Here is a 17,764-nt window from a genome sequence, read left to right on the forward strand (position 1 = left end):
TCAGCAACAATCTGCTTATCCTTTTAATTTCCTGAAATGCTTCCTAAAACTAGTCCCTTCTTAATTTTGAAGGCTATATGGCTACAAGCTGTAACCATGGTGATTCATATGAGGATTATCTTCTGAATATAATAATTAATTTGTTAGGCCTACCATAAATTGACATTTCAAAAAAGTCAGTTATTTGATCATTTTGTGTTTCTCTGTTCTGTGCACCATCCAATATTACCAGGTTCATATTGTGGAATCTGTTCTGTATGTCTGAATGATAAATGGTGCTAATAAAAAATGTAACAAAAAATCAAACAAAAATCATTTATTTAAAACAACTAATAATGCAGTGTGATGTTAAAGCAAAGTAAGTCCCACACATACATATGTTCATGTTTTTTCCCCTTTAGTCTTTGCTATTAACATTCATCAACCACAAAATTAGAAAATTGTGTTTTTAAATAATGATGCATGGAAAATGAGATAAAAAAAAATACTTCTCTTTGTAAGTAGTTTATTTTCTTTTTTAACAACAGAACAAGTCAAAACAAATGCAAATACGTCAAACATAAGCATAAAACACTATTTTTTCATTATTGGTATATTTATTGTACAAATTCTCATGTAGGCTCCAACGTGCAGCAAGCCTTCACAGACGCCGTGCGGTAATTAGACAAAAACATCAATATTACGAATATTATGTATTTTTTATCTTCTTATCCGCCGAGCGGCACGTACCACGTCACTTCCGGAGTATTCCGCGGATTTTTTTAAACGTTATTACGGTGCATAACTTATTGGAACAAAGCTGAGCAACGTGTTGTTGCTGGTGACTAAACCACTGACTGTATATATGTACATTGAAGCGATACTGGCGTTAAAGACCCGCTGATCACTGTCCGATTCTCCGAAATGAATGCCCGCATTGCATTGTGGGAAACCGGCTTTGCATGCGCCCAGCTCGGATCATATCGCGTTCTGTTTTACAGCATACTGTAATATTTCACCGGTAATAAGACCAAAATAATATTATTAAAATAAAGAAATGTATACAATGACAACATCTAAATAAATGTTGATAGATGTAGCGTTATAGTTTTAAAAATATCAATAAACAACAAAGCAATCCAGCTTCCCTGGCCAAAATAGACAGAAATAATAACATTAAAAGAAATACAAATAAACCATGATAATATCTGGTGAATACATGTTGATTAAGACAACAGTTATTGGGCTAAAATTACCAATAATATCAAAGCTATACAGCTTCTCTGCGGCAGCCCAACTGGCAGAAAGAAACGTGCCGTGATCAGGGAATCTGTGCGTAGACCACAGATGATACCTGTCATTGACTTACATAGGCATCGCATCCGTGGGCCCGTCACGGAATCTTCGGCGAGTCCGTGAAACTGCCACAGATTTTGAGTTAAGGGGCTCATTTCACGGAATTCTGTGAGATCAGGTTGCCACTCCTCAGAGACGAACCCAGTCGTCTCTCAAGGTGTAGACCCCTGCCGCAGTAGCTCCAGCACACCCACGACACACTGCACACAGGAGTACAGCAGAATGACTTTTTCAAAACTTTCACCAGAATTTGAACCACATCTTAGACATCAACCCACATACATTTTAATAACAGGGAAAACTGCTTTAAAGTTACACATGCAAACATGGTCTGTACCTGCAGAGAGGAGGACAGCAGAATGACTGAATGAATGAATCCTACTGAGTGTGGTTGGTAAAATACTGCAGATTGAAGGTCACACCTCTACACCATCACCATGCAATTAACCCCACACCACACATGGAGACCACACTCACAAGCTTCACTGATCACTTCACACACACACTACTATCCAAGTGTTCACAGATCTACCCTGTTACAGTATACTCCAGATAGATTTTTGTATTTGTAGTCCCAAACTGCATACTACAAAAATCTAACCACAGTCTAAGCTACCATGAGAAAAATTTTAGCTAACGTTAGCTAACATGTCAAACGGGGCTAGTCTTTTAACGGCTCTGGGTCTAGTAAATCAGTATATAGGAGAATGTAAAGTTGCACGTCAACTATAAAATAGCAAGGTGACCAGTAAAACTACAGCAGACGACTACCCTTGGCTAAAAATAACTTACTTTAAGATGCTTCTTCAGGTTGGAGGTGGAGTAGTTTGGATGCTGAAAGGTAGTTGGTTGCTGGCAAGCAGAAGTTGCACTGCAGTGCACAGTTATATTTCGTTCTCTCTTCTCTTTCTTTAATGCGAAATGCTGTTTGAATTTCCAAGATAGAAACGCATTCCTGCCCTGGATCTGTTGTGCCAATTCCGGCTCCATCTCTACCTCTATCAGTGATCACGCAAATAGCTAATTCTTTCGTTTTCATATTGGGGATTCTGGGAAATGCATGGAGTTGCGAGAGTGAATAAACCCGTGAAACAGAGAAGTATCGTCATGTAATCCATTGATTTCAACAATGTAACTGTATTCTAAATACCAACTATTTAAATTGTAACTGTAACGGAATACAGTTACTCATAATTTGTATTCTGAATACGTAACGCCAGTACATGTATTCCGTTACTCCCCAACACTGGCTATGGCTTTGTTTTGCATATACTTTTGTTTTGTTATGCATTCTTTCTTTATTTTCTTTGTTTGCATACACTGTATACTTTTGGATTTTTGCTGACATTAGTTATATAACTGATTACTCAACCAGACCAAACAAAAGAGCCAACTGAAGGGAGAGACCAATTGGGAGACAGTCTTGTTTTGTTTTTTTACAATTGTGGTTTCTAACTAAAGTGAAAAACAAAGGAATGCACTCATTACTGATTCAGACATCACACATCACAGATGCACCAGTAACATTACATAACAAAGAAACAACGTATTAACTATGCATTAGTGTGATTAGTGATTAGTCATTCACATTTTGTGATTACTCAATACAATTTAAATCACCATACCATTGCCCAAATCCTGACAATCCTGGCCTATTTTTCTATATGACAACCTCTTATTACTTGTCTCTTCAAGATGGTGGCATAGTGTAATTGTGGCAATTAAAATGTCTGCCAGTTTATTAATACATACAACTGTTGGTATACCACATTCTGTCTGTTTAGCAACATGACCAACCCTCCCTCTCTCCGTTCATCCCTGTCACTTTTCCCATCCATTTCTCACATTCTTCCTTGGATTCCTGAGGCATTGAACTCACCACAATGCAGGCTTGTCTTCCTTACAGCTGCTGTATTAAATTCCTCCCAGTTTGGACATCATGGGGATGTATACATTGTCAATGAAGGATTTTAGCTGGACGAAAAAACATTCTGCTTTCTGTAAAACTAAAGCAATTATTGTATTGTATTGCCACATGCAAATTGTTTACTGTGTGTAACATAAACGTTTATTTAAGATGGCTCCACTTAGATGATCCATTGATATACTGTCAGCTGCCTCTTTACAGGGTCCAAACAAGTCACCATTCACATTTCTTAAGCTGTTTGTTTAATCTACAAAACATGTTAACACAGAGGTAACTGTGCAAACCAGATGTCTCTGCATTTCATTGCATTGTTCTTTCGCCATTTTTCTTTCCTTACTAGTAATACTGTGATTTTTTAACCCACACAAATTGCAGAGCATGTCATTTTCCAAAAATAGAAAATATCATCAAATCATGGTAAATTATTATTTTTACACACACAAATAATACATGCTTTGCATTATTTGTACATTCCTATTGGCAATCTCTTTTACTGCACCAGCTGACATAAAATGCCACAGTTCCTCTCTCTTGGCATTATGTTAAATCTCCAAAGCAAACATTGATGTTGTCTGGCCCAGGAGGAAGTGCAAGCAGATGTGGGGGAACTGTGTGCCAGTAGGATCATGGGGGTGTGACAGTGAGGTGTATCAACAAGATGGCAGCAGGCAATGGACCAAGAGAGTGGAGCTCAAGCAGGCAAACAAAATGCTCAGGAAGGTTGTGATTTTGAATGTAATGCTGCAAGATCTTTCAGCACCATTTAACTGTTAAATGAAGACTTTAAGAAAACCATGTAACGATTGAGAGGTGAGGTGTCTACAGAGCAGGCGTTTCATCTGCGTTTTTGTCTCCCGCTTCAAGTTCACGCTTTACATCTATTTTCTTCCGGTTTATGTGTGACGCTACAGTGATTGTGTATTGGACGTGACGTACAGCTCAATGCTGAACGCATCCTGTATAGACTCAAAGAAGCTGCTGCTTTTGTGTAGACACAGACTTACAGAAATAGCGCTTTGAAAAACCTACACAAAATCTTGTATCCTTTAAACTATCCACAGTATAGTTTTGACCTTTTAAATGTTACGGCATTTTAAAGGGTTATGAATTAAATCAGCTCCATACATTCTTTGTCCTGGATTTTAACACCTGTTTATTCATGGTAGCAAAAACACATTAAGTTGAGGATGTTTCAACATTGTGAGACTTGGCGGATTGTTTCATACTTTTTCATGATGAGGCACTAATTATTTCCATATAACAAGTTGTAAATCTTTATAAATGCAGCTAATTACATGCCAAGCTCTGTGTACAATCCAACCTGCAATTATGAGGTGTTAGCTGTGTCCTGAAAAATGTCTCACCTTATGAACCAGCTGTTCAAGGCTCATTTCCAGGCTCAAAGCAGAAATTGAGCCCCGCTAATGTGAAGTGGATAGAAGCCTGTAATTGTGAGCCAAGTTGCAGCTGGCATCTTTCCCTGGAAGAAGACACATCCTCTGGCCCTGTTTGGGTCCTTAACCAGATCTGCCTGTTTCCCCTTTGCAAATAGCTAAATGGTTAACCTCTTTGATGACTTTTCTGTTAGAAAAGAATCTGGGCATTGTTAGCACTGCAGTGGAGCCACTCCAGGCTGGATCAGTGGCTGTCGCTCATGCTTAGAGATCAGTAAGAACCAAGACCTGCCACTCTGTGATGGTACAGAAGCTCCAGGGGGCGAAGGGCACATCGATGAGGGAGCAGGTCTTTTTTTATTTCTTTTTTTTACTGCCACAAACCAGCAAATCAAGCTTTCTGCTCTATGCATGTGTCCTTGTGAAGACCCAGAATTGAACACACTCACCAGTGATCTTCCAAGTACACGTTCCCAAAATGATTTTTTATGCTAAAATGTTACCTTGCTGCTAATACAATTTAGGGCATTTTTTCAGCCATATACTGTACTGGTTTGGGGTTTTTGAGGATTTTTTTGTGTGATCTACAGTAGGTACATCTGTGCTGGTGTATTGTGCTATATTTCCAATGCCAACATCTGGGCCAGTTTGTCATATATTGATTTGTGATATCTTCAAATTCACTTTGATTTGCAGTCCAGTGGTTTGATTTAATGTATAGTAAACATGGCTGTATAGACCAGTTGTTTGATGTACAGTTGTGTTCAAAATAATAGCAGTGTGATTTACAAAAGGGAATAATGCTCAAAATCCTTAGAATAGCTTTTAATTCCATTATATCATTGCATTGGGAACACTGCACATTCAATTCCAAATCAAAACATGACCACAATTGATCAAGTTTGTGTTATACCTTTATAGAAAGTGAAGAAAAAGGAATGTTAGACTGTTCAAAAAAACAGCAGTATTTGCATTTTTCTTTACAAACTCAAACATGTACTGTATGAACTGAAACATGTCTCAAGGGTTTGCTTTACTTTGAATCACTGCACTAATATTTAGTTGCATAACGATTATTTCTGAGAACTGCTTCACACCTGGAGTCGACCAACCTCTGGCACCTGTGAACAGGTATTCCAGCCCAGGACGATTGAACTACATTCCACAATTCCTCTTCATTACTGGGTTTTGCCTCAGAAACAGCATTTTTGATGTCACCCCACAAGTTTTCTATGGGATTGAGGTCTGGGGATTGGGCTGGCCACTCCGTAACATCAGACTTGTTCATCTGGAACCAAGACTTTGCTCGCTTACTGGTGTGTTTTGGGTCATTGTCTTGTTGAAAGACCCATTTCAAAGGCATTTCCTCTTCAGCTTAAGCAAATTTCAACCTATTCAGTACATGTCTTTTTTTCAGCAATGGGACTTTGCGGGGGCTTCTAGCTGATAGCTTTGCTTCACATAGCCTTCTTCTGATTGTAACAGTACTCACAGGTAAATTTAAGTCTTGATGATTTTCCTGGAGCTGATCATTGGTTGAGCCTTTGCCATTTTGGCTATTCTTCGATCCATTCGAATGGTAGTTGACCGTTTTTTCCCACGTCGTTCATGCTTTGGTTGCCATTTCAAGGCATGGCTGAGCAGCCTTTAATTTTCTGCACTTCTTAATATGTTTTCCCCTCTCCAATCAACTTTTTAATGGTGGTGTTCTCTTTGATAAATAAAGATCTTAATTCATTTGATTAATTCATCTCATATTTATAACTGTATAACAGGAAGGGTGAAATTTGAGCACTGACCTGTTCAACCAGCTGTTACTACAACATATATACAAATAATCTCAAACAACTGCTCTTTAAAGTATAATAGAATTTATTTAACTTCCAAATTATTAATTGTCAATCAATAGTTCTTCAATCAATAAACCTGTTTACAACTACAACAAAGACAAAAGCAAACAAACGTGCATTTCTTTGTTTAGAAAGGGCGCTCAGGCTTTAGAGTTGCGATGGAGGCCGCTCAGCCACATGTTGGTCATGTGATCTCCTTTGTCTCAGAGGTTTAATCCCACTGCTCTGGTCCCAACATTATATACTTGAATTTATCTTTTCTTTAGTCTGCCTCCATACTCAAGTGAGCTGGCATGATGAGATGACATTGGCTGCAACCTAGCTTTCCTCAATTTACCAACAACAGTGCTTCCTAGGGTAACAAATGGCAGACCATAATCTGTGTCTTCCTCTCTGCCCCCTCCTCCATCTCTATTCCTTTATTGCTCTTATTTTGGGGCAGAGCCTTTTGGGCTTTCTGGGAGAGACATGGTGCATCTTAGATTTTGCAAATGTGTAAAGCGAGCGTGAGGAATGCTGTTACAGTGTTGGAAGGTAAAGAACTCTGAAAGAGGCTTTGAGTAAGAATGGAGTGTTATGAGACAGAAAGAGAAATGCAAGAAAGCCCGATTGTTTTTTTTTACCTTGCTAAACGTTTGTCTGGCAACACAGACAAACATAAATGATGTGCATGTCAATCATCTATGGACAATGAAAGTGTTTGATAGTGATTCAGTGCAAGCACATCCTGTAGCGACCAAGCTATTATAATAATGTCTTGCCATATTTGGTATGCTTTCTGCCTCTCACAGGGAAGCAACATTTTCCAGTTTTCTAATCTACTCTAACTTTGCTCTTTTAATGCAACAGGTAAAGCATCGATTTAAAAAAAAGAAGTTGTAAAACTGCTATATCACAAGTGTCCTAATTTGAAAAGACATCAACTTGAGTTGGTAGCAGGTTTCCAATCTAGTGTTGGACGTTCCCCTCTCATTTTCACCCCTCGTGAATTTATTTACTGGAAATATCTTGTTCACATAATTGCTATGGTACTTCATAAAGAGGTCCTTACTGTATAAGAGCAGCAGACGTCAAGTGGATTCTTGATTTGAGTGCCACATTGGGTGCTTTGAGTGGGTCGTTTTTGGATCTTGACAGTCAAACTCTTAACACCACCACCCCCACCGCCAAATCTTAAGAATGGGGGGTGGTCTCTTGCCCAGAGAGCAATTTTATGGGGCTCAGCAGTTTCTCACAAGTCCTCATTTTATTTTCTGACAATATCCCCACTTTGTGTTAGCATTCCCCAATCTTACTGAGAGCAGTCTGGTCGTTGGCTGGTCTCATTTCCAGAATTTCTGAAAGGTTCCAGGATATCTTAGTGACTGAGCCATGTTTCCCATTGCCTTTCCAAACTCCTCCCTCAGCAGGGCTTTTGGTTCGAACCTGCAGAGAAGACAGCTTCCTTCAACCAATGTCAACAAGTAGCCTCTTGGGTAGCCACCTTGGCAAGCACTGACTCTGGTCACAGCATGTCCATATGACCCTATTTCTTGTCATGTGGGTCTTGTTTTCTGGGCTGTCTCAGATTTCTGATCTTGTCTTTTTGTTGTATTGCAGCAGTTTATATTTTATATAATATTGTAACAGAGAATGATGACTCCCGGCTCAAAATCAGAGTTTTATGGAGCCTGTATTTGCTTGTAACAGCCTGTAACAGCTCAAATTACATCCCTACATTATTTTTTCTTAGATCCAATTTTAAACTTATTCCAACAAAATGTCAACTGTCAGCCAACATTGTTATATGGATGAAGATGTGGTTTCTGTATTGTTTTGCTGCAAAACACACAGTACAGCTACACTTATTAAAAAATGTTATTTTCTTTGTCTAGCGTCAGAAAATCTTAAATCTCTCAGGTCAGACGTGCCTTACATCTACATCTGCTACTGGATGCATATGCAGTATAGCATCAAAACAGGTATGTCGACTTGAAAGATGTTACTGATTAAATCAACTGCCAAGCATTTATTCTTTGGTAATATACAATTCCATATACCAGTTCTATCACACACGACAATGCACGCAGAGCTTAAATCACAAAAGGAAATGTCAACATGGCGTAAAGTGCTTTGCACACTGACTGTGAAGGGAAAAAGACAGCCAAGTGTGCAACATGTTCAATGCTCTGAAATAAATGTCTGTTTTGTAAAGGGGAGCCTCACTTAGAGTCATGTAGAAAAATGAAAAGCAAAGTACTCAAGGAGAAAATACAATGTTTACAAGGCACGGGCTTGATTCTGTGTTGTTTGAAGCATGGACATATGAGTAACGTCGGCAAGGAGAAGCTGTGTTGACAGGTGTGTTACCTGATGTATCCGACTGTTTTGCACATGACAAAATGAGATGATGCAGGTGGTCAGATGGGGAATGATGAGGGTCTGAAACAATCAGTCACCAGTGCTTTGTACTGTGCATGAAGTGGAACTTGTGGACTTGCCTCGATGAGCAGTGCATGTAAAAAGATACAAGCATTGATTTGTGCATTTCTTCACTATTCAATCAATGCGTACATTTGTCTGTATAAAAACACTGAACAGTAAACAAAATCCAGACGGTGTAAGGGACAGCTAAATCACTAAACCTTTTGTAATGCTTCAGTTTAAACAAGAGTTATACAAGCTACAAAATGGATATAAAAAATGTATGCAAAATCTGTGCCTCATACAAAATAAGTTAGATTCAAAAATGTAACGTCTAAAGTAAATGCTTATAGCAACAACATTTGATTTAGTTCTTAATTGTTACAGGTGCAAGTAAGGGAAACCTGGGAGGTAATGAGTTGAGAGGTAAGAAGAAGAAGGGGACTGTGACGAGGGCTCACAAAGATAGCAGAATGAACAGCCGTTGATGCTGGGAGGGGCCCATAAAGAATGCGTTTGCACACGGTCCAGAATTTTGTGCTACGCCACTGAGTAGCTAACCTGACGCGCCAGGTGGTTTGTTACACAGAACCATCTGAGATGGTCATTGAAAACTTTTTAGAAAACGGCAGACACTTTAAAAAAAAAAAAATCTGTCTATCATGTCCGCAATTTTTGTTCAGGACTAACAGTCATCACTATCACCTAAACCATGGCAGTAGCTCCTCATCAGACGCTGATTTGTACAGTCTGCAGCTGTTCGGGTACAAACCCATTGCTAAAAGCCTGACAAAACGGATTTTTGTGTGATATGTTATCCCGCGATCCAGCTGCCGTTTACAGAGTAGCAGGTAATAGCAAACATTATAAATGTATTATTTTTTTGATCAACAGAAACCCTAGTAGTACACCAATTAAACTAATTTCTCAAATGTTAATAGACAAATACCTTGCTGTGGTTGGGAATATCACCACAATGATAATTAACAATAATGAAGTTCTCAGGGAAGAGGTGTGATCCTAACCGCTTTAAATAAAACCATACAACCATTTTGACTTGTCTTCTTGCCTAAAGTGGAAAAAACAGATGTATTAGGGCTGTCAACGTTAACATGTTAACGCTTGTGATTAATCTAAACAGAATTAATGCGTTATTATTTTTTAATGCAAAGGACTAATTTTTTCAAGTTTGACCCCAACCTTTTCCCGTTATGGTCATGCTTCGGTCGTATCAGTGGCAGTTAGTAGATGTGTTTAGTGTCCGTATGGTGCTCTGTCATATCAGCAGTAGTTGGTGGTTCAGTAACCCAAGAATAGGTGACTTTGAGGTGTGAACAGAGCAGCGCGGGCTGCCGGTCATTTCGGCAGACATTCCGGTTAAGTTTAGGTGACCAAAAGCGACCGCTATGCAGCGACGAAAGTTAAGTTCTGGCACCAAAATTACTAGTTAAGTTTAGGAAAAACATTGTGGTTTGGATTAAAACACTCCCAAGGAACATGCATTTCCCCAAGAAGCCAACTCCGCTCCCTGGCTTGAAAGAAGAAGATGGCCCTCCTTCTGCTGGGATCATAGTCAGAGTGGTGGTTGTCACAAGCACGTGCATATGGTAAGCTGGCCCATATTGCAAAAAGGTACTTGGCTACACCTACCTCAACAGTGCCATGTGAGAGACTGTTCTCTTTGGCAGGCAACATTCTGCAGAAGAAGAGGTCAGCTGTATCATCTGAAAATCTGAACAAGCTAGTCTGCCTGAGCAACTGGTTAAAAGAAGACTAGACTGTATGATTGGATGACAGGAGGCATGTTGCACAGATGCACACTTTTGGCAGTAATTATCTTTAACCAAGAATGCAGAGACTGTTCCCTCTGTCTCTTCACATACATTATGGCATTCTATTTCTGAAATAGACCTACTTATTGTTGCATTCATTTGAGTTGATGTTGCTATGCAAACAAATTACAGGTAAGCTTTTTGTGACTTTGTAGCAGATATTACTTTATAACAGTTACTGCAAAATATGTCTGCAGTTCATATGGATACCTCAACAAATTAAGATTGTTATTGAACACTTGTTTCATAAATGTTAAGGGTTGAGATAATAAAACTGAAGAATTTGTTTCTTTAAACCGGGTTTGTCATGCATTTATTTATTTCAACACTGCACGTTTACAAGTAAATATTAAATGTGTGATTAATCGTGATTAATCACAGCCCATGACTGTGGTTTACTTGATTACATTTTTTCAACGATTGACAGCACTAATATATATATATATATATATATATATATATATATATATATATATATATATATATATATATATATAAATATATAAATATATAATGCAGCCACCAGGGTTGCTGTTGTGGGAGAGATAAGGACAGAGGGCAGTGGACAGAGTGTTGTGTTTGAACTTCAGATAACTATAGTGATGACTTAATTCTCTTTTCTGTCTCAGTCCTGCACTTGCTGACCTTTCTTTCTAATCCCTTATCCCAACCTCAGTATTTGTCAAAGGCCTGGGTGGTGTGACCCGCTTCCCAGGGTGATAAAATGAAATTCATTGGATTCATGGCCACTCTTGCTGCCTGTATCCTTAGGGTTCCTGCACACTGCCTGCGTGGCGTGAGCGTGTCAGCTGCGTGGCGTGTCCATTTTTATTTCGGCTCCCATGTTAACAGGTTAGAGCTTGCACACTGCCTGCGTGACACACACGTCAAACGCAAACGTGTTGGAAGCGTTTCCAGGCAAAATAGAATACGAAAAGATGTTTATATGTCATTTTGACACAAATACATTTAATTAATGACATGTTGATGTTTGAAAGTCTCTAGGTTTTGACATAAATGCAGATATAAATGTAATTTAAAAAAACTAATAATAAATAATTAACGAATTTCAAATATTGCACCTGTCAATACAGAACGGAATATGCAGCCTATTTTGCCGTCAATACTGCCATTGTCTTTGCTGTAATCAAATCAGAATGTGCAAACAACTGTAAAACACAAAAATATTGACAAAATAAAGTTGAAGAATACGCTATTATTTCATTTTATCAATGGGAAACATAATGTAAATGTGTACAGACAAGGCTAGCAGTCAGAAACGTTTCTGGTGTGCATAGACATAGAAAACACCACGCAGCCGCCACGCAACTGACAGGCACTGTGCAGGAGCCCTTATGCATTCCCTCACAAGCATGTTGAATAAAGCTTATGTATATTAGTAAAGAAGCATCAAATATGGTATGTAAGGTTAAAAGTGTGTTTTCAGATGTGTATCTGGTTCTTTTGTCTGCATGTTATTTGACAGTATTTTTTCTCGCTAGGTCACGTTGTGTTACTCATGCAGTATTGTATTAAACTTTTTAATGAGATTTACATAAAAATATGCACGAGATGCATGTGTTTTTGTATCTAATGTGCACTGAAGCATTTCTGGAAGCGTCTTGTCCCCCATACACAACACACGAGGGCAGATGGAAGGAGGTGTGTGTGGTGGTGGTGGTGGTGTGTGTGTGTGTGTGTGTGTGGGGGGGGGGGAATGTATGCTGCATTATTTATCGGTTCTCATCCATGTCAATGCTTTGTGCTTATTTCCCTGTGACATTTCAGAGGTTGAGGAAAAAAGCAACAAAACAATGTAATGGAGAGAAAGACCTTCAGCACAACACAATAGAGCTGAATGAAGTGTGACGGATGAAGCAAATGCCTCGATTACCTCTCACAATTCCCTCTCCTGCTATCTATCTGTGCAGCCTGGTGTGTAGATCACATGTACAAGAGACCGAGGAACACAACATCTTACCAGGGCTGCTATATTACATGAGCTCCTCCTAATGATATGGGAGATATATTGGATCCACTCTCATCCTCCTCATCCGATCTTCACAGGCCTCTCTTTCATCTGTCAAATCTAATGAACAGATGTTGCTCAGCTGTTGGAGTCAACATGATGGACTGAGTCGCTGGCAGGCACATCCTTCTGCTGAGAGAAAGTTAGAGGGGTCATCTGGACGGTGAACAGCGTGCCAGGGCGCCTTGACTCTTCTGTGTTTCTCACCTTCTTTCTTCCTAATGGCTGCCCTCATCTTTTTCCACCCCGAGCCCCGCCCCCAAGCACTCTACCACCCACCGTCCTGTCCATCTGACCCCTTGTCAGCCATTCTGTTCAACTGATCACTTACCTGTAATGTGCCCTTGTCCGCAACTGGAGAAGCCAGCCGGTGAAAAGGTCAAACATATTCATAAAAAGGTCCACAAGGCCTCTGGGAGGCGAGGAAGGAGAGGAATGGCGTTAGGAGGGATATGAAAGAACGAAGGTTATATTAAAAATCACTCAATATTTTTGAAATGGAGAAATCACAGTGTGAAAGCTGTTGATGATATGATGATGATATGCTTCAATATACCGTAGATTTATAAACATGAAAGATTTTCACCCAATGCGTCCCAATCTCCATCTGCTTTAGTGATTGGGTGATACACACATGACTGGGTGTACTGTAACACAAACATCTTTTTAAGATGTATTGCATATTTAGACATGGTTCTGTATCTTCCCCTGTATGTATTCAAGCAAACATTGTGTGACTCCAAAATCATCAATTGGTTCTGTCATTTAAAGCTGTAACGTCTTACTTTCTTGTGTAATTAATATATCAATAACATATCCACCTGTGTTTCATAACACACAACAAATAGACATATTACCAATACACTTTCCAGACCTTTTTAGGTCACACATTTTCTTGATGGAAATAAAGTCAGTTAAAAACAGCACTAACACGCTGGGAACAGTCAGTGTTCCATGCTATTTCTGCATTATGTTTAATCAGCCTATACTGCAGTGATCATATTAAATGCTTGGGCTTTCTTCTAACACAATACTTGAGTTGGTGCGATTAAAACTTAGTGGACTCACCTTGATAACCTCCCTGTAACAGGACAACACCTGCTCCCACACTAAAGTGTCCACCTGCAGTCAAAATTGTTCCTCTACTTATGGAGCAGCCAGTGTCTGCACATTTTCAAACACCTTTTGACATTTGTCAAAAAGCATTCCAGACATACTTAGCATGGGCTCTTATCAAATCTGTCAAGGGCACTAACTGAAGAGAAAGTATTTTCCAAAATGGGTGATAACACACTATACCTATTTAATGCATGAGTTCCTTTTTAAAAGTGGGCGGTAGATAGTAATTGGGTAGCTATAACTTTATCCTGTATTACACTTTTCCTAACTGGACCAAGAGTATGTGACAGCCTTGGAAAGCTCACATTCTCTCAGTTTAGGTGACCGTACCTGGGCCAATCTGTCAAACATCTTTTTGCATTTCCTTTTTTGTTGTCTTCAGCAGGAGTCACTGCTGCTTGCAGCATTGTGTGTGCTCAGTCAGTGTAACTGTGTGACTACAGGCCATGTTTTGTTCATCATCATTGGTTTCAGCACATTTTGGAATGTCTTCAACCATATCTTATTCTACTGGGGTAATATCCAACAAGCGCTCATCCTTCCCAGTGTAGTTTTTTTTTATCAGATATCACTTCTTTGCTTCAGCAGTTACTATAGCACGGAACATGTTGAATGTGGAATCTTTGACCAGTTTATGTTCAGTGATTTTTTGGCAGACTTCATTTTTTGCTTTAGATTTTTTTTGTAAAATGTCCCATCTGATTTGCGCAGCAGCTACTATAGGCCAAATCAGGTTTTGCTTGAGTGCAGGGTTAACTCAGAGCTGGCCTGTATTGTACCTTTTGCAAAGCTGTTTTCCAATAAATGTCAGGTTTTGACACATTCTTCTGCTTTAGATATAAATCCTACAGGGAGAGTGACAGCATTTGCTCACAGATGAAGGTGAATAGTGGCTCAGAAACTGCCACACAGTTTTCCTAAATTATTGAAAGAGATTTAAGCACAATGCATTCAACATGTTCTTGATAATAATCACAAAACATTACACTTGACACTTGATTTTATTTATTAGGACATTAGGATCTTTCAATGGTTAATTTACATATGATCTCATTCCCATTGTCAGACCAGAAGGGTTTAATTTTACAGGGAATTCAGTGTTGTTTTATCCCCATTTCACATACAGTATATGATTGTCTACTGGAATATCAAGTCCTTGCCTGGCCTCTCTACAGTCAGAGTTGCTCCTCTTAAACCCAAAGAAAGTTCTATTAGAAAATGTGCTCTCTGGATAAATCAGCTGCCATATAAAGGGAAATGCAATCCAGTTGAGTGTGTGCATGAAGGAATTCTAAACAAAATATGTTCCTTGACCATCTTACTCTAATCTGCTTGGGTTGAACATTCTCCCTGTGAATGTGAGACATGTTTGGCTTTTTTTTTTTAGAATGCTGAAAATATTAGAAATAAAATTGGTTAAACTGTGAATAACATTCACAATTACCTCAGTATTGAGGTATATAGAATTTTACAACCTAATAGAATTGGGACTGTGGTGGGTCGTCCACTAATCTCAGGGTTGGCAATGTCCTTGTAAAGTTGCTCCCTATGGGCAAGGAAAGGATGAGAGGCAAATTCAAAAGTACTTTGTCCATTGGAGTAGAAAAGAGCTATACATAATAAAGTACCTCTCTATCTATCTATCTATCTATCTATTGCCCCGTTTACATGTACATGGTTATTTTGAAAAACAGAAATTTCCCTTCGTTTGTGCTCTTCGTTTACACGCAAACGGAGAATTCGCCTCTGAAAACAACGAGAGTGGAGATTTTGGAAAACTTTGTTTGCACGTTTGCATGTAAACTGAGACAAACGGAGGTTTAGGCAGCTGAGAGAGAGAAAGAGGAAGGGATTCATTGCTGTTTTTGCTATTTTCGGGATTCTGGCTAACGTGGGCTAGAGCTTCTCGTTACACTGCCACCTACAGGTTTGGCATGCTCTTAACGGCATTGACGGCATATATACATGGGTACATGTAAACAAACACTTTTCTAAAAACTGACAGCTGTGCACAATGTTATTTTTGAAAACGGAGAGATTGAAATGTCCGTTTATAAAAATAGCCGGCCACGTGTAAACGTAGCATATCTATCTATCTGTCTATCTATCTATCTATCTATCAAGACCTCGAGGCTACTTGCTCATGTCCACTCCAAAATGAAGCAAATGCAGAGATTCTTACTCATAGTGAGCAGTGACCGAGAAAATTAGAAAGCCAACCCACAGACCACAGAGCCTACGTTTCCCCCGTACAAACTGCATGCAAGGGATTTCCCAGTGTAATTGTAGCTCACAAAGCTCTCTCTCTTTCTGCCTCTCTCCCTTTCTTTGTCAGTCTCTTGCCGCCCAAGACAGATGTGATCCAGAAAGAGGAGCCAAACAGACACTGTGCTGTGGGAAATACAACTGGATCACATCAGACAGCAGGAGGCAACAGAAAAGAGGAGATTTAAAGTCAATTTTTTTTCCAGCAGACAATGTTAAAGGGTTACTTCACACTACACCCATTTCAATCCGGAGAGAGTATGCATTTTAGAGTGAAACAAGTTTAATTAACGTGGTGCATAATAGGTTGATATATTTGTCTTTGGTGTTTAGACTCCATCGCAATGTAAATTTATAAGGGGTATAGAGGCGATGGATATATAGGAATATCCCCCCGATGGAGTCCAGACACTGGTTGGTTGTGATGAAGGAAGAGCCTGAAGATCAGGATGGATGTTTATGTGGAGCTGGGCTTCTGATGATGGAGGAACCCTGAGCGCTGGGATTGATGAGAACTGGAGGTGAATGGGATGGAGGAGGGTTGCATCGACTTTGCCTGAAATGACAACTGACAGCAGCAGCGAGGAGACTAGATTAAAGTTTGAATGCAACAATGCGATAGCTGATGGAGATTGTGGCAAAATCTGGTTGGTTTAACTGAAAGAGTGAACGCCCACATTCAGCTGATGACAGATGCAGCTTTTAGCTGCCAGCAGAGACAATTGCATAATTTAAGTTTCATAAAAGAATAGTTTTTAATTTGATAAGAAACCACGTTTAAATATATCATAATATTTTTACATTTCTCTGCATTTCTTTTACTTTGAAATATGTGTACAAGCTGACCTGTTTATGTAGGCTTATTTAATTCAATTAAATAAAATTTTATTTATAGTGTCAAATCATAACAGGAATTATCTCAGGACACTTTACAGATAGAGTCGGTCTAGACCACACTCTATAATTTACAAGGACCCAACAATTCCAGTGATTCCCCCAAGAGCATGCATAAATGCGTAAGTGCGACAGTGGCAAGGAAAAACTCCCTTTTAGGAAGAAACCTCGGACAGACCCAGGCTCTTGGTAGGCGGTGTCTGACAGTGCCGGTTGGGGGTATGATGAACAATGGCAATAATAGTCACAATAAAGATATTGTAATAGTTATAATAGTTCATGGTGTCGTAGAGCACAGCAGGGCATAACAGGGTGTGGCAGGGCGTTGGCCGGACATAGCAAGTCGAAGCCGGGCATTGCAGTGCGTAGCAGGGTGTAATAGGGCACAGCAGGGCGTAGGGCATGACTACGGCGACAGCTGCCACCATGATGTAGGTGCCATCATGATCCAAGATGATGATGCTGGGCGGAAAAAGAACATAAGGACTCCGGGGAATAAGCTCCCCGGAGCTTTGTTAGTAACAAGCATTTCTGTGACACGAATACACACAAATGGAAAGAGAGAGGAGAGAAGCTCAGTGTGTCCACAGAGGTACCCCTGTAGTCTAAAACTATAACCGCATAACTAAGAGCTGCAGAGAAGGGGAGATCGGGAGGCTGTGTTCCGTGATTGTGGCTACACACCTTCCCCTGCCGGTCTAGGCTAACGCTGCGAC

This window comes from Sander vitreus, chromosome 8 (genome assembly GCF_031162955.1).
Source record: "Sander vitreus isolate 19-12246 chromosome 8, sanVit1, whole genome shotgun sequence".
Lineage (NCBI taxonomy): Eukaryota > Metazoa > Chordata > Actinopteri > Perciformes > Percidae > Sander > Sander vitreus.